Source organism: Diabrotica virgifera, chromosome 3, assembly GCF_917563875.1.
Source record: "Diabrotica virgifera virgifera chromosome 3, PGI_DIABVI_V3a".
NCBI classification, from domain to species: domain Eukaryota; kingdom Metazoa; phylum Arthropoda; class Insecta; order Coleoptera; family Chrysomelidae; genus Diabrotica; species Diabrotica virgifera.
Genome location: NC_065445.1, coordinates 44,592,697 through 44,620,205, shown reverse-complemented (window position 1 = coordinate 44,620,205; position 27,509 = coordinate 44,592,697). Strand labels below are relative to the sequence as shown.

Sequence of the window (27,509 nt, the reverse complement as noted above, 5' to 3'; positions counted from 1 at the left end):
ACAATTGAATTGTTTATAAATTGTTTATAAGGCTCTGGCTCATAAACTAAAAGAGATAAAAAATAATGTTTCAAATAAAATTTGTTCGTTAATAAAAAACGAAGAAAAAACCGTTTACTAAACTTAAATCTAACAATCAGAACTCAAGATATTGTAAAATTAGTTCACAATGCAAATTTCAAATTGCAAAATAAGTATTTTTCGAAGCTTTATCGATCGTAACTCGGCTTCTACGCATGCAAATGAGCCTTGGAAGGTCTCATTTTAAAGATTCATTAGTAGGCTTCCAAACAGAGTTTGATAAATTACTTGATTTTCATTTGTTTTAAAATTATGCGCATTTGAAGTAATAATTTTCTTAAAATAATTGTACATTAATTTGTTTATAAGGGTTTCAAGCAAATTTTAAGCCATATACATTTATACTTTAATTAACAATAATGATAGAAGAACTAAAAAGGAACATTTTGAGCTTACTAAAATGTTTGTAATTTTATTTTTGGCCAAGATATAGATATTTTAATAGTGCGCTCTGAGGCACAAGATCGGCTCACCGCGTAAAGGTTCACGCACTAACTTCTCGATGCAAATTATAATTTCTATTGTATACAGGGTGAGGCAAATAAAGGGCCTATTAGAAATATCTCGAGAACTAAAGGCAACAGAATCATGAAAATTTGAATTAAGGGGTTTTGAAGTCATCTATTTAATGAAAATATTTTCATCTATTTGCTACTTCCGGTTATACCGGAAGTTGCTTATAACTTCGTATTTTTAAATGGGGGACCCTGTATATTTTTACAGTCTTGGATTCTCTTCGATGTCTTCTTTCTTAAAATATAAGGTTTTGTAATGTTATACAGGGTATTTTAAAGGTATTACGTTTAAGGATATTACGTTTTTGTATTAATTTCGTAGCAATATTCACACCCTGTAGAATTGTAGTAGTTTGACATATAAAACTCTACTTACGTTCAAATTATTTCTAATATTGTCTACTGTTGTTAAGAATCATTAGTATAGCTAAATTTTTAATTTTAGTATACAGGGTTGGTCGAAACCCGGAATGAGTATTTTTTGAGTTTTCTTAAATGGAACACCCTGTATTTTAGTATTGTAATGAAATGACATTTTATGGTACTTTTTTATTTCTTAAGCATTCCTTATACCTAACTGCTTTAATTTGTGCCTAATTGTTAATCGCACCAACACTTTTAATTACGTAGGTATTTTGATAGCGAACCCATTATTGGTAATTTTAAGGAACGGTCTGGATTAATATGTCATCATCTATTTCTGAAAAATTATTTATGATTGCATTTTTGTCTAATAAAATTTTACGTATTTTTTGTTGCAATTAATGTTTAGCTTGAATCACCAATAACTCACAAATTAAAGCAATTAGGTATAGAGAATACTTATAAAATAAAAAATTACCATGAAATATCATTTTATTACAATACTAAAATACAGGGTGTTCCATTTAAGAAAACCCAGAAAATATTCATTCCGAATTTCGACCAACTCTGTATACTAAAATTTCAAAATTAGCTATACTAATGACTCTTAACAATAGTAGACTGTATTAAAAAGCACTTGAACGTAAGCAGAGTTTTTAATGTCAATCTGTTACAATTCCACAGGGTGTGAATGTTGCTGCGAAATTAATAAAAAAAACGTAAATATATTTTAAAATACCATGTATAATATTAAAAAAACCTCATATTTTAAGAAAGAAGATATTGAGGAGAATCCAAAAATGTAAAAATATACAGGGTGTCCGATTAAAAAAACGAAGTTATAAGTTATTTTAAACGATAATTACGTTTCCGGTATAACCGGAAGTTGCAAAGAGATAAAAATATTTTTATTTAATAGATCATCCTTCAAAACCCCTACATTCCAATTTTCATGATTCTGCTGCCTTCTCGAGATATTTCTAATAGACCAGTTATCTGCCTTACACTATATATATGTTATCTTCACTCTTCAATTTTTGAAGATCCTAATAAAATTTTATCATATAATTCTTATAAGTAAATCATCATACTGTACCTCGTATTACCTTTCATTCTATTTACTTTGTCTTCTATTTTTTGTACTAAATGAGAAAAAAACATTAATAACTAATATTTCAGAAATAGAAATAAAAAGTAAGTTGGTATTATTTTTATTAACTCGCGAGTAGTCGCGCCGTTAGATAGAATCTCAAATTTTATCCTTTTTCGCGATAACTTGATGAAAAATTTGGCAATTTTGAAAAAATTTCATAAGTGCCTCGAGGAGAAGTGTAGTAATGCGTAGGAATTTTTTTTCTTCTTCTTCTTCTTCTATTTGTGGAATTTATGGCTTTGGGGAGAGCCAATTAGCTTTAATAATTGTTAGAAATAATATTTCTAACATAACAAGTAAATAAAAATACTATAAAATAAAAATTTGTTGTAAATTCGTATTTAAATTCGTATCTTGAGATATAATCTAACACGCGACTATCTACGTTACAGAAGTGAGCGCGGCTACTCCCGGGTTAATACTATTTTTACAAACTTTTTGTTTCATGCATTTGAATCGAGATATACAGGGAATCTCAGCTTTTTTACATCTGCATAAGTTCTTTTTAGCAATTTTTACAGTGGTAAACATGGTGGTACTAAGTCTGTTCTTGTAGCCAGTAAAAAACTTTCTGGGGCTTCAGAGTCTAATTATCTATATGATATAGATATAATCTATATCATATAGATATCCAGTGGATGGTGGATAGTATTCATATAAAGTGGATATAGTTATTTTGCAGCATCATCAAGGCACGTCAATTGTGTATGCCGCCACAACATAAATGCTCGTTTTATATGCAATGATGATGCTGCAAAATAACTCGAATCATTTTTATACGGATATCACATATCGGCTCATTTGCATGCGTAGAAGCCGAGTTACGATCGATAAAGCGTCGAAAAATACTTGACTGTGAGCCGATGTTACGCTCACGGTCGCCGATGGCGCGCCATTAAAATATCGATATCTTGACCAAAAATAAACTTAGGGACATTTTCTTAAGCTCAAATTATTCCTTTTGAGTTCTTATATCATTATTGTTAATTAAAGTATAAATATTTATAGCTCAAATTTACATGAAACTATTATAAACAAATTTATGTACAATTTTTTAATGAATATTATAATTTAAAACGGGTATAACTTTAAAACAAATGAAGATAAGGTAATTTAACAAACTTTTTTTGGAATCCTATTAATAAAGCTTTAAAATAAGACCTTCGGATAAAGCTCGGAAAAATACTTATTTTGCAATTTGCAATTTGCATTGCGCACTAATTTTACAATATCTTGAATTATAATTGTTGGATTTAAGTTTAATAAACGCTTTTTCTTCGTTTTTTATTAACGAACAAATTTTATTTGAAACATCTTTTTTATTTTTTTTAGTTTATGAGCTAGAGCCTTATAAACAATTAATAAACAATTAAATTGTTTATAACAATTCTTTTACCACTCGGATAGAAATCCACCCTCGAAATTCGTAATCAGCAGCCAAAAATCCATAAGAAACCGTTGAGTATGTCCATCAGAATTGAAAAGGACACGGTGACCCCTCTAGCGCCTATACTACCTGGATCTTTGAGTGTCCCGAGAAAATCCTTATTACCCTGGACTAATAAGCGCAAATATCGGTCAGATAGACAAAAAGGTACGAGCCGCTTGATCGACAAATCTAGTAATAGTCCGTTCTTTAACGGTAAAATATTGCAAAACCTCTAAATTTTAAAGAACCGCTTGGATTGACATGAAATTTGGCATACACATAGCTAACAAGTCAAAGAAAAAAAGTGATATTGTGCCGATATGTCCTTTTGGCCCGGGGTGCTTTTCACCCCCTGTTGGGGATGAAAAAGTATTCGTCCAAAATAAGTCCGGAAATGGATAAACTGACTAATTCTAAGTAACTTTTGTTCTATAGAGTTTTTTCACTAAGTCAATACTTTTCGAGTTATTTGGCAGTGAATATGTTCATTTTTTCAACAAAATAACCACGCTTTTAGACGGTTTTTTGCAAATAACTCAAATAATAAGTATTTTGTCGAAGAAAGATTTTTAGCAAAAATATAGCCTGTAAAATATTTAAAAAAAAATGGTGTACATATCACGTCTGTATACCTAGTAGAAGCAGAGTTATAGCTAATTAAAAATAGGTTCATATTTGTAAAATTTAAAATGGAATACCTTAACGTGAAATAACCAAAAATGAAGCACATTTCGGGGAAAACTTATTACAACTTATTTAAAATGTTTACAAAAAGCTTCATTTTTGTTTTATAAAAAAATTTCTAGCATCAAAATAAACAAGTTACGCTCAAAATAAAGTTAGTCCCTTTTTTTTTGGTAAAAAAATCGGGAAATTCACCCCTTAATTAGTATCTCAAATGAAACTAATCGTTACGACTTCACAGGTTTCTTAACTCGCGTATGTTTTGTTTATATGATCTATAAGTTTCATCGGTTAAAAGTCCTTATTTTTGAAAGGGCTCTAGTTAAAAGGGGTTGAACGAGTCACTGATCATGAATGTATGTAAATTTAGAAATACCAAATCTTAATCAATTTTTGTCTAACATAAAAACAAAAAAATATATGATATTCATAAAATCAATGCTGACTTTTTTTGTTTTTCTAGATTTTTGGTACCTCTAACAATTTTTGTTATTTTGAAAAAAATCATATATTTCAAAATTAAAATTTTTAAAAATTTCAGTTTAAAACCAAATTTTTTCAAAAATAAGCACTTTAAATCGATGAAACTTACAGATCATATAGACACAATATAAGTAAAATAATTTATGGAGCGGTAACGATTTATTTCATTTAAGTTGCTAATTAGGGGGTGGTCTTTCCGATTTTTTTTTGTCAAAACAAAAGGGATCAACTGTATTTTGAGCGTAACTTGCTTAAATCTAATGATAAAAACTTTTTATAAAAACAAAAATAAAGCTCTTTTTAAACGCTTTAAAAAAGTTATAATGGATTCTCCCCAAAAAGTGCTTAATTTTTTGGATATTTCACTTCAAAATATTCTATTTGAAATTTGGTGAATATGAATCTATTTTTCATTTGCTATAACTCTGGCTTTGCAAGGTTCAGAGACCTAACGCGTACACCATTTTTTTTACTTTTTTACAGAACGATATTTTTGCTCAAAATATTTTTTTCGACAAAATACTTAGTTTTTGAGTTATTTGCGAAAAACCGTCTAAAAATGTAGTTATTTTGTTGAAAAATGAACATATTCACTCGCAAATAACTCGAAAAGTGTTGACTTGGCGAAAAAGTTCTATAGAACAAAAGTTACTTAAAATTAGTCAGTTTATCCATTTCCGGACTTATTTTGGACTTATATTTTATCACCCCCAAGAGGGGGTGAAAGTCGTCACCCCTAGGGCAAAAGCACACATTGGCACAATATCACTTTTTTTGTTTGGCATGTAAGCTATGCGTATGCCAAATTTCATGTCAATCCAAGCGGCTCTTTAAAATTTAGAGCAAAAACCGTGAAAGAATCTACTATAAATCTGAGTTCAAGCCCATGACCCGATGAACGGAAAAATGAAAAGGCTAACGCTGTAATATAAAATTCTGAGAATCTACGGCTTAGTCTGGAATAAGGTGGTGTCTAATTGGCTTATGGGGAATAGCACGAAAGCTATTAGACATTTTTGTGTAGATATTTTAGGCACTCTGAAAATTTTTCAGGTAACTCTTCCATGATAACCTAATACAAAAATGCCGGTCTGGCTGGAGGGTAGCGGTTATTTTCCCCCAAACCCCCCCCCCCCAAGTTAGGAAAAGGGTAAATAGTGTTATATTAAAAAATATCATTGACGTCATTTTAAGGTAAAGGACCTCCAAACCTTATGGAAAATAGGTCCCAGTGGATTTCGTTCATCCTTTGGGAAAGTACTCTTTGAAGCATCCTGATAAAAAGTTCTTATGGGCACAACTCAATCGTATAAAGGATTTTTAAGATATAGAGGTCCAAACTCGGAAAATTATAAGATTTACGGGATATTCCAATTCCGTGAGTTACTGGTTATTTGGCAACATGTAGAAGTTTGGATCAAGGAAAAGTACTAGTAGTCTAGGATTTTTTCCTGGCTATTAAATGGCGACCTTTACTTTGACCTTGACCTTCAACGGACGTCATATTCTAGAGTTTCGAGGGTTTTAGGCATTAAATTGATATAAACAGATTACTCCTATGTTTTTGGGATAGCAAAACACGAATATGTCATCAGAATTGCCCTCCGGATGACGTGGTGGCCAGGGCCACCGCAAGAGATGTCATCTTCTAGAGTTTAGATGGTTTTCGGCATTTAATTGATGCAAATGAATTACTGGAGGGTTTTTTGAGGTCGCTAAATACGAATATGCCACCAGAACCCACTCCCGGAGCACCTGGTTTCCAAAGTCATTGAAAGGAGCACTTGGAGTTTCGAGGGTCTTTGGTACTACATTGATGCCAACGGATTAATTATAGGTTTTTGGGGTTTCTGAACACGAATACGTGATCACATTGTGCCGTAGGCATTTTTCTAAATAATTATGCTCCATTTACATATATATAACTGTCACTATTTTTCGCTATAACTCGGAAAATATCTTTGTCACGAAAAAATTGTAGAAATAGAAATTATAGAAAATTACATTTTCAACAAGTTTGGTTGTTATACTTTTTGTCGAAAAGTTGAAAATGGCGGAGATATTAAGCAAAAACGGTTCTCGTTTAAAATCAAGATGGCGGCTAACCAATGGCGGAATTCAGTCGAGATTTTAAATTTACGCTACTATTGAACCCCTCTAAAGATTAAAAAAATAAAATTTGGGGCAGCTCCTAATGCAAGGTTAGGCCTATTAGGTTAGGTTATCTAACCCGACTGGACTATTAAGGTAAACTGGTTCTAATAAGAGGGTTCGACTGTAATACCATTTTTATACTTAGTATTATTAATTTTTACGTAGAGTTTGGTCTTATTATTATTAGTTTTGATCAAATTGATATTCTTTTTAGTGCAGGGTAATAAGGTTTTTTCCATGACACTTCAACAGTCAGGGTACTGAAGCGTTTTTTTCGATAGTTAATACCTATAAAAACAAATTGTAACTATTTCCTACGTAGGATTTGGCGGCCATTTTTATTTATAGACAATTTAGTGCCAAAAAACCGGCGATTCATTCATTTGTTTAAATTTTATTCAAATTGTTTATCCCAGATAGCTTTATTTTGCAATAGCATAAGTCAGAAAAAAATAATGTTAGAACCATTCTACAGATGTCAATGAAATAGCATAAGCTAAACTTTCAAATTGGTTTAAAAAAAGTTAAAAAAAATGCATTTATTAGTAGTAAATAATTATGCAATAGTGTGTTCAATTTTTCCTTATAAACTTGTTATTTTTTATATAATAAATTATATGTATTTATTACAATTTTTCATCAATTATCATATTAATAACAGTACTTGGTAGTTATGCACTTACAAAAAGGTAAACAATAGGGAACTTGCATAAATTTTTAAATATTAAAATGATATTAAAAAACATAAAGTAACATGATCTTAAAACGCTTGCATGCGAAAAAAACAAATATTTTTAAGCCGTAGGCGAATTATGATGCTTTGAAAATGCTATAAAATTCAAATATCTTAGGAAGCTCTTGAACGTCCTTCTATTCGTCCGACGTCACGGGCCACGGTCAACCGGGGGCTAGCAGTCGGAAACAACGCGATTAGGGTAGGTATCACGGGTATATTACATTTTAATCGTCTTTAATGGATAATTCCTAGGTATTATTTATGTTCATCTTATATATTTTAATAAGTAGTTCCCCAATCAGCTTAGTTTTAAACTGAAATTGATATATAAAAACCGTTTATAACAATAGTTTGGTACCATTATATTATAGTATACGGTCCCCGTGGGTTTGATCTACCTACCTCTAATCGAAGGATTTCGTATATCCTGGAAAAGATTATGATGTAATTTGCATTAGAATAAAGATTATATTTCATTGTAATGTTTATTAGTACCTACTGGAGCCTTTCATTATTGTGTTCAAAGCCTTCTGAGAAAAGATTATGGTGATTAGCAGACGTACAGATAGAATGTGTACATTGCCAACAAAATCCTTCTTTACAAAGTTAATAATACGCATAAATAAGAAGAATCATTATTGTAATTTTACAAGTTAATATCTTTATCATCTCAACTTATACTTACACCGCATCCCTCGGTAGACCGCAAGCTATAGTAGAAACCCGACTGTAGACCGCATACTATAGTAGCACCAATACTTTTTAGTTACTCTTACTTTTGTTACTAAAAGTTTTGTGTATTTTTAAGTTACTTGTTTCTTCTTTGTTCTTCAACACAAGAAACGATAAAAGTAATTTCATAAAAAAGAACTTTTTGATACATGTCAACAGAGATAAAATGTTAATATTTTACCTGTCACAGAAAAAATCATTTTTGCCACAGAGTAAAACAAGATATATCAACTGTATTATTTATCTATGGGCAAACTGCATTAAAAATGCAATAGCCCACCGAACGGGCAAAAGATAAGAGTGGCCTGTGACGTCAGACCCCAGCTCTCGCTTTTGAAGTTGTTTGAAACGGAAATTTTAGGCGCGGAACTTTGATCACATGTTGTACGTACATTATCCATTGTTAAGACGTAATATTTTGAATATAACATTTTAAAAAATAAATTAACAATGTTATGCAAAAGAAATTTTTAGTGCAAGTTCCATTCAAAAAGTTTAAAGGATTCATAAAAAAAATTGACGATACTTTTTAATAATTATTTATTACTAATAAATGCATTTTTATTCACTTTTTTTAAACCAATTTGAAAGTTTAGTTCATGCTATTTTATTTGACACCTGTAGAATGGTTCTAACATTATTTTTTTCTGACTTATGTTACTGCAAAGAAAAGCTCTCTGGGATAAACAATTTGAATAAAATGTAAATAATTGAATGAATAGCTTTGAAATTTTTGTCACATTTTAGCATTAAAGAACCCCACATTTGACAAAAATTTCAAAGCTCTATACTTATTTTTACAATAGTTATTGCGAAATTATTTTTTTTGAAATTTCGAAATTTTTCCCCTTTAAGTTAACAATAAATGAGTGTATTAAACTTTTTAATACGCCATTTTAAAGCTTTTTCCATTCTCTCTAAGATGTCTGTACCAAAAAAAACCATACGTCTTACTGTTTTCCATTAATTTGAAAAAAAGGGAAAAATGCCGTTTTTGATATTAAATTGTTTATAAATAAGAATGGCCGCCAGATCTTACGCAGGAAATAGTTACAATTTGTTCTTATAGGTATTACCTGTCGAAAAACGCTTCAGTACCCTGGCTGTTGAAGTGTCACGAACAGGGTATATTTTTGTCTTATTATCCTGGCCTATTTGTAAATTGTATTTAGTGTAGGAAACAAAGGTTGAACCTTGCAAAATGGACACAAGTCCGGTTTTATTTTTTTTCTGGTATATCAAGGGGTGACTATTATAAGACTAACTTTTTCTGAAAAAATTTCGCCCCCGAACCCCCCTTTTCACCCCTTTAAAGGGGGTAATTTGTGGTTTTTGCGGAACGAAGCCATTCCTGTACTTTTACAATAAATTTCTTTTATAAAAATATGAAGAGGACTATACTTTCTACGATTTATTTCCCGACAGCATCTGTCTATCATCCACCGTTTAGAGGGGGTGGCGCCCCAAAGTTGATAAGTTTTTAAAAAAGATGTTTTTAAAAAAAATATATTTTTCCCTAACTGTAACGGAAATTAAGAAGAAATCTTGCGGCAATTATTCACAAATAATTGATTGATTTTTTGGTACAGGTTTCACTTAAAGGTAATTGCCCTTTTTTAATTCCAGGGTGTTACATTTTAAAAAACCACTTTTTATACCATCTGAACCGTTTATGCTAGAGTAAAAAGACTTTCAGCGATTACCCATGTACTGGTGCTATTTACAAATTTGTATAATGCATCCCCATTTTTTCCCCGGAACCACCCCAAAAAAAAAGAAGAATTAATAAATAAAGTGATTTTCTTGGAATCCTTCACACACAATGCCCTTTATTAATATGCTTCATATATCATTTTGTGCACGTTATTATTACCCATGCATGGACACCAAAAGCGATTTTATAGTGCAACCTTTGTAGCCAAAAAAAATAAAAAAAATGGGGGGTTGAAATTTTTTTTTTGGTTTTTGCTTGTTGATCCATATGGGCATATGCTTCATCAATAGTGCTTTTAATGCATTTAATGCTTTTTAATGCATAGGTAATGAGAAAATCGTAAAAACATTCCCTCCAAGGGATAGGGGTAGTTTCTGCAGTATATTTTCAAGGATAGGGGTGGTTTCCGCAGGGATGTTGCAATAACCATATATATTTTTGAAAAGCAGTATTGATGAAGCATATGCCCATATGGATCAAAAAGCGAAAAACAAAAAAAAATTTCAACCCCCATTTTATTTATTATTTTTTTGGCTACAGGGGTTACACTAGGAAATCGCTTTTGGTGTCCATGCAGGGGTAATAATAACGTGCACAAAATGATATATGAAGCATATTAATAAAGGGCATTGTGTGTGAAGGATTCCAAGAAAATCACTTTATTTATTAATTCTTCTTTTTTTTTGGGGTGGTTCCGGGGGAAAATGGGGGTGCATTATACAAATTTGTAAATAGCACCAGTACATGGGTAATCGCTGAAAGTCTTTTTACCATAGCATAAACGGTTCAGATGTTATAAAAAGGGGTTTTTTAAAATGTAAACCCTGTAATTAAAAATAGGGCAATTGCCCTTAAATGAAACCTATACCAAAAAATCAGTCACTTATTTGTGAATAATTGTCGCAGGATTTCTTCTTAATTTCCGTTACAGTTACGGAAAAATATATATTTTTTAAAAACATCTTTTTTAAAAACTTGTCAATTTTGGGGCGCCACCCCCGCTAAACGGTGGATCATAGACATATGCTGTGGGGAAATAAATCGTAGAAAATATAGTCCTCTTCATATTTCTATAAAAAAAAGTTTTGTAAAAGGTACGGGAAGGGCTACGTTCCTCAAAAACCACAAATTACACCCTTTAAAGGGGTGAAAAGGGGGGTTCCGGGGCGAAATTTTTTCAGAAAAAGTTAGTCTTCTAATAAGCACCACTTGATATAACGAAACAAAAATAAAACCGGACTTGTGTCCATTTTGCAAGGTTCAACCTCTGTTTCCTACACTACTTGTAATATAGATGTTTATAATGTATATTATAAAACCGATGTTTTTAATGTGAAAAATTCCCATGTTCTTCTACATAATTGTATAGAAAATCACGAATTGGTTCAAACTTATTGTTACACGTTACACATATAAAGCATTAAATCAACGTCCACATAACAAGCCACTTTTCAATTCTGCGTGAACCATGCTCAACTGATACTATTATTAGTAAAGATAAGATATTCGATGTTCGATTAGAATTGATACGATAATGATCGGCACTGTAAAAGCCATTATAAATTACAGTTTGATAAAGCGGAAGTGTTTATTCCTGCCCAATGTACTTTTATGGCCAACGCACTGGCTAATATTCCAAGCACCAGTTTTTGACAGTACTCCAATAGTACTCCAATAGTACTCCAGGGAAATAAGCTAGAAATAGACCATGTTCGGGACACTCAAATATCCAAGTAAGCTGACTACTTTTTTAGTTATTGTAGACCTATAGGAAGAACACCTACCGTTTCTAGCCTAGAGTTCACGTCCGTTTTTTATTTATTAACAATTTAGTGCAAAAAATCGCGATTTTTTGATTTTTTGCACCCCATTCAAAAGCTAAATAGTTGACATAAAATTACAAAATTAAATTTTTTAGAACATTGAAAACCCTTGAAAATGCAGATTTTTGAAATTTAAAAAGTTAATTTGCTGCTACGCAAACTGCAAAATAAGCTAAAATCTTAATTTGTTAATAACTTTTACTAAACTGCCTCAGAACTTTAATGTTTCACTCAAAGTTGGGTATTGGGGTGCTTAAAAAACCCTCAAAATTTGAGACCGATCCATTCATTAGTTTAAAATTATTCTATTTGTTTTTCTCAGAGACCTTTATTTTACAATAACATAAGACAGAAAATAATGAAGATAGGGCAATTTTGCGTCTGCCAAATGAAAGTAGAAAAGTGATACTATAAAAATGTACTAAAAAATACAAAAAAATGATATAATGTAGTCAAAAATCCAAATGCCAAATTTTTGAAATTTTGTAGTTTAAAGGGTACCCCCCGTTAAGATAGGCAAAATGCCCTCACTCCCAGAATTCAATTTTATTAATTTTTTTACGTTCTATGCAACTAAAAAATGAGATAATGCGGATTTTTAGCTCGCCACCCCCCTTACCCCTCCCCCCACAGCCAAAAACGTAGATTTTCAGATTAATTTTTTTTTTAGTCGGGTTGCAATTGATTTAAAAATTTCAAAAAATTCACACGTGTAGCTGAGGCTTTTACAAAACACGTACATTTTTTATGGACTCATAGGTTGAGTGTACATAACCTCAAATTTTTTTTTTAACATTTTGAAACCTATAACTTTTTTTTTGGAGGGGGCTGCAGGAATTTTTTTCATATTTTTCCGTCAGGTGCGCCATCTTGAAAAATCAAGAAAACTGTTTTTTTAGGGGTTTTTGGGGATTTTCTCCATTTTATAGACTGCAACATAGATCAACTCAAGGTTTTGATAATAGATTTTGTACAATTTAAAATAACTGAGTATATTAGGATATTAAAAAATTGGGCGAAACACTTTTAAACCCCCCAAAAACCATGTTTTTTTAAAGTTTTGTAAGGATTTTTGCGGGTCTAATTATATTTTTTGTGGTCGATACAGCCTGAATATATTTTTTTATTTTTTACCTTATATGTGATTAAAAAATAAGACTAATCGCATTTTTAGTCCACCACCCCCTCCCCTGCCCCACGAAAACGTCAATTTTTCTGTTTTTTTTTAGTTAAGTTGCAATTAATTTAAAAATTTTATGAGGCTTCTACAAAATATATCTATTTTTTATAGACCCGTAGGTTGAGTGTACAATACATATAACCTTAAAATTCCTTTTTTATTTTTTTAAAACGTATTTTTGACTTCCAATCGGTATATTTTTTAAAACGTCCAATGAATTGTACATCTCTTTCGGACGGTCGGTTCAATACTTGCTTAGCGCTCATTTTTAATTATTAAAAATAATAGTAATGAAATAATGACAAAAATTTCTTCAGACTCTTGCAGGGGGGGGCTTTAAACTTTGAGTTGGTCACTTTATGACTTTCATAATAATAATTTTTAATCCAGTTATTAAGCCTTAACAATGGCCATTTCCGCGTTTTTCAAATGTTAAATTGCATGTAACTTAACAACAGTAAATTTTATAGAAAAATCACAAGATACCTTTTTTGCTCAGGTAGATCCAGAGAATCTAAAACAAATTTGCCCTTAGTGAACAAATTGATTTTTTGAATTCGTTAAAAAATTGTTTAACAATTTTCCGACCGCGGTACTGCCTGGCACCATGCGGATTTGTTATAAGGACCTGTTGTTGAATAAGTTTGTGCAAAAAAATGAATCGGAATAATTTACCTAATGGGGACAAGCATGCAGCATGGACTATTTGCATTATGAGCCAAACGAAGATGGTTTGGAAAACATTAAACGATAGATACTGTTGTAGATGCGAGTTGCGCAAACGGCAACATAACCATAGGCTGTTGTTCGCATGTAGCCTATGTAGCTGCCATAATATAATAATTATCGCATGGAAGATATTTTACAAAAATCATCAAGCCAGCAGAATATCTTACAATACTCTTTGACAATACAGATGTTATACCTGTAATAGACGAAGACAGCGATGAAGACTTAAGAACTGTAAAGTGTAATACCAACGAATATACTCTCCGAATACTCTACGAGTATATACGGAGCTATATATTTTTTGGTAATACTTTCCTTATTCTTTTTATGGTGTTTTACGTGGCAGTAAACGTGAAGCAAAATGACATTATAATAGGCAGACCAGAGATATAGGTCATGTAGATGGTACAAGCACATGTTTGAATAATTAGAATATGTATAATGGAAGGTAATATTAGGGTACTTACTAAATACAAACTAATGAACAAAGAACAAAATGTTTTGATTCACAAAACGACAAGAAGTAGGATATATTAAAATAATGTATTTTTGTTAAATTGATTATTCTGTTTTATTTTTGTTTTTTGTATCCTACTCAAAAGATATCATAGTGACATCTTTACTTTATATAAAAATATTGCAAAAATTTGAAATTATTTTGTTAAATGTAGTTTACTTGAGGACAAACTGAGCAACAGATATACTGAGAAAAAAAATTAAAACGAAAAAATGATTTATTGGGCAGGTTGAGAGGGAGGAGGGCTAAAATTGGGCTAAAGCTTATTTTTTTAAACACATCAAACGTAAAAAAATGAAAAAATAGTCAGGCTGTATTGATCTCAAAAAATATTAGGCCAGGATCCTGCTTACCAAAAAAAGTTGATTGCAAGCTGAAAATATGTGAACAGTTTAACGGTGTCTAGTCGGACAAACTTTGATGTAGGTATGGAAACAGGGGAAGTTTTAATTGTGAAACGTAATTTTAATTGTGGAAAGTGTCATCCTGACAAGTTTATGATTGTGAAAACTAGCAGGTTGTTTTTAAGTTTATTCAATAAAAAATTATATAAAATATCCCTAAAAACTCAGTTATTTCAAATTATACCTACATAACCTATAAAAAACCTTGAGTTAATCTATTTTGAAGTCTATAACAGGAGAAAATCCCTAAAAACCACCGAACAAACCAGTTTTGTGGATTTTTGAAGAGGGCGTACCTTACGGAAAAATCTGAAAAAAGTCAGAAATATAGTTTTTGATAAAATACACAAAACACAAAAAAAATAGACATACATCCATCACCAAAAAAATATACGTACCTATTAAAAAAAAACGTTATAATATGTACACTCAACCTTCGGGTCCATAAAAAGAGATGTTCTGTAAAAGCCTCAGCTGTGCGTGTGAAATTTTTTGTAATTAAAAATTTAATAATTATTAACTATTCTAAATGGGAAATAAGCCACAATTTAACTAAAAAATTACCATTTAGAATAGTTAATTACAAAAATGCCACAAAGAAATAGCTTCAGAATAACAGTCATTTAATTGCAAACCAACTTAAAAAAAAAATAAATTCGAAAAATTTACATTTTTGGCTATGGGGGAGGGGGAATAGGGGAAGTGGGCTAAAATTGCGGTGAGTCCTAATTTTTTAAAATCATATAGAACGTAAAAAAAATAAAAAAAAATATTCAGGCTGTATCGACAACAAAAAATATAATTAGACCCGCAAAAATCCTTACAAAACTTTAAATAAACATGGTTTTTGGGGGGTTTAAAAGTGTTTCGCCCAATTTTGGAATATTCTACTATACTCAGTTATTTTAAATTATACATAATCTATTAACAAAACCTCGAGTTGATCTATGTTGCAGTCTATAAAATCGAGAAAATCCCCAAAAACCCCCTAAAAAACAGTTTTCTTGATTTTTGAAGATGGCGCACCTGACGGAAACATATTAAAAAAATCATAGAGACAGCTTTTGATAAAATACACAAAATGCAAAAAAAATTGGACGTGCAGCCCCCTCCAAAAAAAAGTTATAGGTTTTAAAAAGTTAAAAAAAAAATTTGAGGTTATGTACACTCCACCTATGGGTCCATAAAAATGTACGTATTTTGTAAAAGTCTCAGCTACACGTGTGAATTTTTTGAAATTTTTAAATCAATTGGAACCCGACTAAAAAAAATTAAATCTAAAAATCTACGTTTTTGGCTGTGGGGGGAGGGGTACGGGGGTGGCGAGCTAAAAATCCGCGTTATCTCATTTTTTAGTTGCATAGAACGTAAAAAAATTAATAAAATTGATTTCTAGGAGTGAGGGCATTTTGCCTATCTTAACGGGGGGTACCCAAGGATAACTTTAAAAATATTCTCCGCAGAAAATAGTTATTTTCCTAACTAGTTCAGAAAGTGATACTTTCACGCACGAGACTGCCGTTGCCCCGAACGACGCGATAGCGTAGTTCGGGCAAGCAGTCGAGTGCGGGGAAGACACTTTCCGCGTGAGTTAGGAACAATATTTTTTCTAGGGCCATACGTTTGGTAAAAAGCCACAAAAAATAGAGTCATATCAATTTTTATTTAGAAGTGAAAATACACAAATGAATTCTTTGACAAGGTTGTCAAAACCAAACTTTCAATGTAATGGGTTACCACGACGACGATATTGGTTTCCATGACGACGATTCAAAACCATTGTAATTGTCTACTGATCTGACTTTTAAATATTATGTCAAACTAATTTTATTTCATCGAATTATCAGTAGTAATTGCACAAGAGCTCTAAAATTATTGAATTTTTCCCGAGTGTCACTTTGGCAGTTTTAATTTCACGAGCCGAAGGCGAGTGAAATTATGTCAAAGTGTCACGAGGGCAAAAATTCTATATTAATTTTAGAGTTCGAGAGCAATTTGTTGCGATTATTTCATGAATAAAACTGTTCAAAACCAAAATTTTATTGTAATTTATATATGTAAGTACCAATTAGTGAAATTAAACACACAGTTGTTATAAATATGTATTTGACGGTTGAAAGTCATCACTTTTATAATTTTTAAAACATTTGTCATTAATGTCACTGAATGTATTTTTTCGTAGCAACGAAGGGCATCTGACGTAATATACTTAACGACGGGAGATTATCAAAAATTATCACCTTAATTTGCATGTCTGTAGCTTTCTATTGGTCAGAATCTCCTATGAATGAAATAATCAGTAGTAATTGCACAAGAGCTCTAAAATTATTGAATTTTTCCCGAGTGTCACTTTGGCAGTTTTAATTTCACGAGACGAAGGCGAGTGAAATTATATCAAAGTGCCACGAGGGCAAAAATTCTATATTAATTTTAGAGTTCGAGTGCAATTTGTTGCGATTATTTCATGAATAAAACTGTTCAAAACCAAAATTTTATTGTAATTTATATATGTAAGTACCAATTAGTGCAATTAAACACACAGTTGTTATAAATATGTATTTGACGGTTGAAAGTCATCACTTTTATAATTTTTAAAACATTTGTCATTAATGTCACTGAATGTATTTTTTCGTAGCAACGAAGGGCATCTGACGTAATATACTTAACGACGGGAGATTATCAAAAATTATCGATTTAATTCAGATTTCTGTAGCTTTCTATTGGTCAGAATTTCCTATGAATGAAATAATGGCGGTAATTTCATTAAAAAATAAACACAATACGATAAATTTGAAATAAATTAGTAAATAATATCGAAATATTAGTTTTTTGCATGTATTCTAATGTATTATAATGCCATATTACAAGGTATTTTACTTTCCCGCACGCCGTGCGGGAAAATTTACTTTCACGCACGCCTTGCTGGAAAGTACAACTTTCGGAAACGAAATGCGTGCGTGAAAGTGGCTCTTTTAGCACGGCCGTAGAAAAAATCATTTTACATATTCGAAAAGCTGGTATTTTATACGAATTTTTAAAAATGCAGTTCAATATTGGTGACTAGTCGTGGTGAAGGGGGAGCTGGGAGCTGACAAATGCATTTCAAAAACTAAAATAGGCAACTTTAAACTACTATATCTCGGGATCTACTGAATAGATTTTGATCTTTCTTTTTTAATTCATATGTAATTTTTCTGTAAATTTCAAATATCTAATTTTCTAGACATTTATTAATTAATGAACAGTCTAATTTGTTTAAACAATTTTTGAAAAAATAATTTTTTCCAAAAATCCATGTTTTTAATAATACTATCATTATTAATCATAGAAAAAGTTAAGGTATACTTTAATAAATAAATTATCTTCAATAAATATTTATTTAATAAAAATAATTTATTTATTAAAGTGTACCTACTTATGTTGATACTATCACTCTTCTACTTTCATTTGGCATACTCAGAATTGCCCTATGCTCATTATTTTCTCTTAGTATGTGATTGCAAAAATAAGCTCTCTGGGATAAACAAAAAATAGAATAAATTTTAAACTATTTAATGGATCGGTCACAAATTTTGAGGATTTGTTAAGAACCAAAATACCCAACATTGGGTGAAACCCTAAAATTCTAATGGTAGGGGAAGCCAAACAGGGATTTTTGAAGTTACTCGAGCACGTCAGATGGGGAGAAACCTTGTACCCTGAAAATGTACCTCTACCATATTGGCTCTTAATGCAGGGGAGTTCGCTAAGGGGGGCCGAAAAAAAACTATCTTTAGAAAAACTCGAAATCGTCAGATTAAGATAAGGTAAGTTAAGTATAATATGCAAAACAGTATATATTTTAAAAATCCGACGATTTGGCACAAGAAAAAAGCGAACATTTCGCGAAATGAATGACAGACCGAAAAACTAAGAAATACGTGCTCAATGTTTTTCAAAAATCTATCGAATGATTCCAAACACGACTTTCCACTTAGAGCGGTGGGGGGTAAATTTAATGTTTTAAATACGAATCCCGCAATATTTCGCTAAATGAATATCAGATCGAAAAACTGAAAAATACACTTACTCAATATTTTAAAAAAATCTATCGAATGGCACCAAACACGACCTCTTACGAAATGGCAGGGAGCCCTAGCGGCAACTGCTAGCCAAAGACTAAGTTTTCAATCTAATAGCATACCAAATAAGATTGAAAATATTATTCTACATCCCACCAGACTGAAAAAAATGGGAACCTTCTCTGGTTACACCTCCGAGGCTTTTAAAATTTGCAAGCCATAACGGATGCTGAGACTAAAGAAGGTGAGGGAATTTTACAATTTATAATTCACGTCCCATCTGCTCAGCGCGATAAAGTTCCAATGGAAATGGTTCTCTTCGTACTCCAATCAGACTTAGTCTTTTTCAGAATTTGGTCTTAGTTTTGAGAGTAAACTAAATGTAAAACCAAATACTTACAATATCGGAATAGTATCACGAGGTTTTTTCTGGTTTTTCGTCGTGATTATCGATTTCGTCGGAATCACTAACGCGACAATTTTACTGTCATCGTTGCATGTGGTTGTCTTTTTAAAGACAGATCACATGCTATGATTTTTTTTGACGGATATTCTTGAGTTTAAAATGATTTCATGTAATCGAATGGACTATCTTACAATAAAGTCGTCCCAGGAATGCAACTCATAAATATTGGCAATATTATTTTAAGGTTTCTACTTTAAAATGTATAATATAATATGTCTGAATTTCCGAAATAAATGAGTCAGATTAAAATAAATTGTTAGAAGAATTTTTTACTAAGCAACAACATTTTTGTTTAATTTATTAATATTTTGTATTTTGACAACGACGTCCGAAGTGGACGCGGACGTCAAAACGTTGATAAAATAATTTTTTTCAAGTTAAATTGTGGCTTATTTCCCAACTAGAATAGTTAATTACAAAAATGCCACAAATAAATAGCTTCAGATCAATATTAAGATACTTCGCGTCATAAAAAACTGGTACCTACAACTCTTATAACCGAAAATCGTATTTTTCAAGTTGTGTAAGTTGATCTTGTCAAATGTGTCATTCTAATTTCTAGGCAACGCTGCCAGTTGAACGAGAATATTAGATCAAACCAGCTAAAAGCAGGGCTGTGCGACAGATCGCAAGTTTTTAGTATTAAAACTAAAACAATATCGAGCATTATCAATTAGTCGCATGCATCCTAAAAGATTCTCCTGTTAATTTTGTAATTTTCATCATCTCAAGTAAGTACCCATACATTGATTCGTGTTTTATTATAATTTATGAAAATATTTCAATTCAAACATAATGATAGATAATAAATCTATTTTAAATTATTATATTTAATTTCAAATCGAGAGGTTTCTCGTAAAGTGTAGCACAAAACTGTAGTAAGTAAGTTGTTTAAAGATCCTTCAAACATTTTGGGCATTATCTCAACCCTCTCTGGTTATTAAGTTTATTAGATATGGTTTTTTGTTGTTAATGGTAAACATAATACCTACCTATCTAAAAACTTTATACAATTTTGAATGTTTATGTTTTTTTTTTTATTTAGATTCAGTGCAATCTGTGATGGCAACAACGAAGTGATTCACGAACCATTGTATCCAGTCTGAATACAGGTTTACGTTGGGAAAAAAAAGTGTACCAGTTTTATATGACGGGAAGTGTACATGTTTAAGAATTTGTTTATTAAACCAGACTATATCTCTCGCCTAAGCGAGAGTTATAGTCTAACGTCGATTACTTTACAATGTTAAATCTATCAATAATGTAATTTAGAGGTTTTTACACCTAATGAAGTGGCTAGTGGCAAATACTTGTACACTGGACGTTCACACTGATGATGGTCAGTTTTGACCGAAAACGTTTTGTGTATTGTAATTTTTCACTACCTTGTGGATAAATTCTAAAGATTTTTTAATAAATTCATATACCTACATAAAACAGACGTGTTTACTTCATTCTGTGTTGTCTTATCGAAGGTGTGCAGCCAACTACATGGTTTACCTTACCCTTTTTAAAGTATTAAGACGATTTAAATAAATCATAAATTGGTTAATTTTTGAATCTTTATAATACAGTTATGAGCGTGCTAATAACCGGAAAAATAACGCAAAAGATGGAAAACATAATACATTGCGAAACAAATAGAGATGAAACTAGTGGAGATGGAAATTATCTTTATAAAAGTAAAAATTAACATTTTTAACTATTTAGAATGGGAAATAAGCCACAATATTATTAAAAAATGATTTTTTATTAAAGTTTCGACGCCCAAATCGGGTGCCGTTGTCAAAATACAAAATACTATTGAATAGTATTTTGTATTTTGACAACGGCACCCGATTTGGGCGTCGAAACGTTAATAAAAAATCATTTTTTAATAATATTGTGGCTTATTTCCCATTCTAAATAGTTAAAATTGTAAAAATGCCACAAGAAAATAGCTTCAGAACAACATTAAAAATTAACATTACAGTAAATGAGTTGGTACACTGACTATTGTATATACATATTTTAGATATTAAACTTAAATTGTAATTGTAAAATATAGAGTAAGTATTTCTTGTATATTGTTATATATTAACCTTCGGATGACCAAGCGGAAGAAATTTTGACCCCAGAGTATGTTTTTCTTTAATAGATTCAAAATTATTTTCAATTTTTAACTCATTATTTTTTTATTTGACTTTAATATCATTCTAGATATCCTTATATTTTGAAATAAAAAAAATTCCCTATATTTTACGAATAAAAAATATATTCTGAAGTTGATGTTTAGTAAAATACCGTCTATTATGTGTAATTCCAAGTAGTTTTACGCTAATGACGTCGACTTTGCAAAGTAACAAGACACTTACTCAACAAACACACTACACATGACACTAATACTCATTTGTGACTGGCTGAATGACATAAAGTCCATGCCATAAAAATAAAAAAAAATAAATTAAAAAAAAACTTCATTTTTTTGTTAATTGTCATTTTTGACATTTTATCCTGGGGTCATTCCCCCCCCCCCTTGGTCATCCGTGTAACAAAAAAAGGTTGGTCAACGGAGGGTTAAAAGAAAAAAGAAAAGAAAAAAAATAAATAAAAACAATAAAAAAAAATTAAAAAAAATAAAAAAAAAAGAAAAAAATATAAAAAATAATAGAAAAGAAATATATAATAAAAAATATAATAAAAAAATATGTAGAATAAAATGAATGACGAACTTAGACAGTCCATAGTAAAAAGCTTTGGAATTAAGTAGAGGGCTAAAGAAGAATGTTGCAGTTTTTTCTGTGGAACTCTGAAAACATCATTTAGAAAAAAAATAAAAAATATATTATAAAAAAGTATTAAAAAATACAAAAATAATTATTATAAGTAGAATTGTTTATTAGAGATTAATATTAGTATTAGTTTTAGGATAAGATACGAAAAAATGACTAATAAAATAAAAAATAGTAAAATTGGCGAATGGATTTAGTGTCCGCAGTCATATAAACCCAAATAAACAACAACAACATTACAGTAGGTACATAGTTTCCCACCTTTAGACGTATTTTATAAAATTCTACTGTCACAGTGACAGTTGTAATACTCCTCTGGTACGTCTAAAGGTGAAAAACTATGTAATGTAATGTTAATTTTTACGTTTATAGCGATCTTTTCCGCCTCGACTAAATTCATCTCTTTTTGTTTCGCAATGTGTTTTCCATCTATTGCGTTATTTTGCCGGTTATTAGCGCGTTCATCACTGTATATACAATCGAACCCGCTTATCAGAGTACCGCTTATAGGAATAACCCGGTTTAAGGAATAGAATTGTGAGGTCCCGAAACATTTCCATTTACTCCTTAATAAATTTAACCGCTTATAGGAATACGTTTTAGTAAAAGAATATCGCTTTATCGAATTATTTTATGTTACCAAAAACTTTTTATGTACAATTTCCCACAAATTTATATGTTTTCTGGTTTATAGGACCTGTCGATAATATATTTTATTACTTACTTTATTTTGGGTACAAATTCTACGTTCCGCCAAACATTTACCGATCATAAAGTAGGTGCCCTTTTCCAGAGGCGTAACAGAGGCCCCCGCAGCATGAAGCTTGCGGGGGGGGCCCAATATGTCAGGGGCCTCATCTTGTCGTCTACTACTTATATGAAAAAATGTGTTATTGTTATATTATTTTACGCACACATAGGCAACGTTTTTTAAGCAGTGTAGTATTGAAAATAAAGTTGCCCATCAGATATGTATTAATAAAATTGTAGATATATTCGCTGATAGTAGTGCATGAAGAAACTTATATAAAATATTATATAAAATAATACTATGTAATAATATACTCATTTTTAAATTTTTGTTTAATTTTATTCTACACCGATAAAGATGAATAAGTTGTCATAAACAGTGCCTAAATACAATAATAGCCCAGTAAATTACCGTTTTGGAATGTAATTATCAGCGTCACGACTGAGTTGCTTGACAATTTGGATTTAGTTTCTAGGTACCCTCCACTTCAAAGTTCGATTTATGCCGTTGGTTGCTTTTACTCGGGGGTAAAAAACATACATTTAAAATAAGTCCGGAATGGAGAAAATTGTAAGAAACTTTTGTTCTATAGTGTTTCTTTATCCAAGTCAATACTTTTCGAGTTATTTGCGAGTGAAACTGTTTGTTTGTCAACAAAGAAAAACCACGTTTTCAGGCGGTTTTTCGCAAATAACTCAAAAAATAAGTATTTTATCGAATTAAATATTAGGTACTTATCGAAAAATTATCAAAAAATATTTTTAGAAATTTGTAACTTAAAAAACAAAAAAAAATGGTGTATTCATAAAGTCTATCGACACAGTAAATTCCAAATCGAATATTTCAACGTGAAATAACCAAAAAATGAAGCACTTTTCAAGGAAAACTTATTAAAACTTTTTTAATGTTTAAAAAAAGCTTTATTTTTATTTTTTATAAATAAAAGTTTCTAGCATCAAAACTAAGCGAGTTACGCTCAAAATAAAGTTAGCCCTTTGTTTGGTAAAAAAAATCGTGAAAATCTTCCTCTATTTAGCACCCCAAATAAAATTAATCGTTAGTGCTTTACCATTTACTTTATATATGTATCTATTGTTTATATGATCTGTAAGTTTGACTGGTTCAAAGTTCTTATTTTTGAAAAAATTTGGTTTTATAGTAAAAAAAATTTTATTTATTTTATTTTATTTTGCGAAAATGTCCTTTTTTCAAAATAACTTAAAAAGTAATAATGATACGAAAAATCTCAAAGAGTAAAGAAATGTAGGTTTTGCTTTTATAAATATTTTGGTTTTCTGTAGGACAAAAATTGGTTAAAATCTGTCTGTTCAAAATTTGTATACACTCGTGATTAGGGACTGTTCAAGACATTTCAACTAGAACCCTTTCAAAAATAAGCACTTTGAACCGGTGAAACTCACAGGCCATATAAAAAAAATTATGTAATAACAAAAAAAGTTTTATTGAGTTTTCCCTGAAATTACTTCATTTTTTGGTTATTTCATGTTGAAATATTCGAACTGGAATTTGACGAATAAGATCAATTTTTCATGAGCTACAACTTTGATTTTACTGGGTTGATACACTTCATTTTTTTCATTTTTTTATAAGCTATATTTTTGATAAGAATATTTTTTTCGACCAAATACTTACTTTTTGAGTTATTTGCGAAAAAACGTCTGAAAACGTGGTTTTTTGTTGAACAATAAGTATTTTCACTTGCAAATAACTCAAAAAGTATTGACTTGACCACTTCGGTGGTGACACTGAAAATTACACGGTATCGCCGTATTTTACGTTCATTTACTGGGCTATAGCTATAACACATATAAGTTTTTGTTACATAGTCAGTAGCATTTAGTAATTTTTTAAAGGGGGCCCCATTTCCAATTCTGCGGGGGGGCCCGACGAAGTTTGTTACGCCACTGCCTTTTTCCTTTGTGTAAATATTCTTATTGCTCACCCACCACCCACGTCGTTGTCTGCTTAGATTTTTAGAAACAGCTAGAAGTCATAACCGCTTGTAATATGTATTATAAGAAGTTTTCTGTAGGGTAAAACCAATGTCAATTTTTTATTTATTATATTTTAGAGCAACAAGTGACTAATATCTTACGTAAAAAAAAATAGTCTCAGATTACCGATTATTTTTCCAGAAAAAAAGTAAGTCTGTTGTATGTATTAATAAAAAAAATATGTATACCTATCTACATATTGCATATATTTCATACTTATTTGTGTAGGTGTGCAAGCACAGATAATGTAGTTTGTTGTTTTAATAAAATAAGTAATAGTTACACTAGGCATCTACTGTATTATTGACATAAAAGAAATAAAACCATATACATAATATATGTATATAACGTATGGATATATGTACATTACATGTACATACATACTATATACATGTACAAAGTGTGTTGTACTATTATGACGTGTATTCGGTACATTTATTTCTGCTAGCCACCACTGACCGGTTATTAGAATATCCCGGTTATAGGAATATTTTTGCTTAGCACGAAGGCTATTCTAATAAGCGGGTTCGACTGTATTTTTTAATGTAATTTCTTATTTTTGATTGCTTTAAATATTTCTTTAAAAAATCGCTAACCTTTTGTTTGGCTTTCGGATAGAGACTGACTTATCTACCCGGTCTTCGCCATTTTAGCCAGATCCTATGGGAAAATGGCTATCTTGTAATGTACGATCTATAACGAAATCAATTGTCGAATAGCTAACATTTATCCCACCTTAAGGAGACATAAATCACAGAAGAACAGCAGCACTAGAGTTAATTGACCAAAGAACAATCTTTATAACATTGGGCCGCCGACTTCAGATCGTGACTATCTCTTTTCAGATGTTACCGACGGATTAATATTGTACCCACAATATTTTTTTACCTAGATAACGATAAAGTGATATAAATTAGGTATAAAGTGACTACTTCTGGTAGACGCTTGTCAGATTTATTTAAATCCAGTTATACAGGGTGTTTCTAAATTCATGCGACAAACTTCAGGAGGTGATTGCTCGTATGAAATTAATATGGGTTCTTCCTATAACAAAATTTCCTCAGCCCAAGCCTTAAGGGTGATATTACCCATAAAAGGTGGTAACTAAAATTGAGTTTTTATTTTTTTTTTAAATTTCAGTAAAGCTAGAAACTTAAAATTCTGTAATTTTCGTGCACTCGCAAAGGACTAACCACGTGTATTTTTTTAATATTCCTGTTACATTATACGGGGGTGAAATTAGCAACCCTTACTTTATTTCATATCAAAACTTTTTTTTCGAGACGAAGTTGTATGAAATAAAATTTAACTTAAAATCCTTGCTTTATTTAAAACTTTTTTTTATTCTTAAATTTTTTTCCCAAAACCAATAGCTGCAGAGAAAAAAAATAAACATCATAATATATAATTTTTTTAATAAATTGAGTGGAAAACAGTAAAGATGTAAAATGCGATACGATTCATAATAAATGCTGGAAATGACCACCTCTACCTTAATGTTTTTAATTACAAAGTTTTAGAATAGTAGGCTGCTGTCACTTCGACATTCACCGTGTTTACTTAATGTTTATTCAAATTTTAGTAGACTGATGTCAAACACTGTTGTTGGTAGTTACCAATCGAAGTTTACTTGTAAGTTTGTAGGTTGTTATTTTTGCATTATCTGTGTATTGTTTATTTTATAACATGTATACAAACGCTGAAATGGCCGACATGCATTTTGTGTATGGTATGGCAAATGGTAATTGTCGACAAGCTAGACGTCTTTATGCTGAAAAATATCCGCAACGAATAACGCCTCATCATTCCGTATTTGCACGTATTCACAACCGCTTATCCGAAACTGGAATGTTGAAAAGAAATTCAAACAGTACTGGTCGTTACCGGACAGTTAAAAATTTAATGGTAGAACAAGCAATTTTAGATGAAATTGATGTACACCCGGAAACAAGCACTAGAATAATTGCGAACACCTTAAATATCAGCCATTCATCTGTGTGGCGAGTTTTAAAAGAGCAGCAGTTATATCCTTACCACATCCAACGGGTTCAAGCTCTTTTACCTAGAGATTTACCTCAACGAGCTAGATTTTGTGAATGGTTAACACACGAAATGCGACAAAATCCTCAATTTTTAAATAATGTATTGTTTACGGACGAGGCACATTTTTCAAGAGTAGCTATCATAAATTTTCACAATAATCACGTATGGGCAGACGAGAATCCCCATGAGATTATAGAGCACCATTTTCAAAATGTTTTTTCAGTGAACGTATGGATTGGTATAGTAGGGGATAACTTAATTGGGCCACATTTTCTGGCTCAGCCATTAAATGGAATTTTTTACACCAGTTTTCTACAAAATAATCTCCCTGAACTACTTGAAGACATCGCACTGAATATCAGACAAAACATGTGGTTCATGCACGATGGTGCTCCAGTACACTTCTGTCGGACTGCTAGGCAACATTTAGATGTAACATATCCCAACCGTTGGATTGGCCGAGGAGGACCTCAACATTGGCCTCCTCGATCTCCAGAGTTAAATCCTTGTGATTTCTGTTTTTGGGGTTACCTTAAATCATTAGTCTACCTACACGACACCCATAGTTGATATCAACGATTTGAAGAATCGTATTCAAATAGCGTGTGACACCATAAGAAATACACCTCCAATATTTGAACGTGTACGGCAATCCATGACACGTAGGCTACGTTCATGTATTTTGGCTAGAGGTGGTCATTTCCA

The 27,509-nt window shown here is 31.1% G+C and overlaps 1 protein-coding gene across 2 annotated transcripts in view; it reads left to right on the top strand.

Moving 5' to 3' along the window:
- Positions 1-11,567: 11,567 nt before the first annotated feature.
- Positions 11,568-27,509, top strand: part of LOC114342965 (twist-related protein-like) — a 63,826-nt gene continuing 47,884 nt past the window's right edge. Inside the window, exons 1-3 of one of the 2 annotated variants that reach the window (XR_007696711.1) lie at positions 11,568-11,777; positions 19,787-19,955; positions 20,270-20,661. The gene's annotated coding sequence lies outside the window, so the exon portion shown is untranslated. Of the gene's footprint in view, positions 11,778-19,786; positions 19,956-20,269; positions 20,662-27,509 lie in introns of those variants that run through there. The other variant, XM_028293780.2, reaches the window with a different exon arrangement.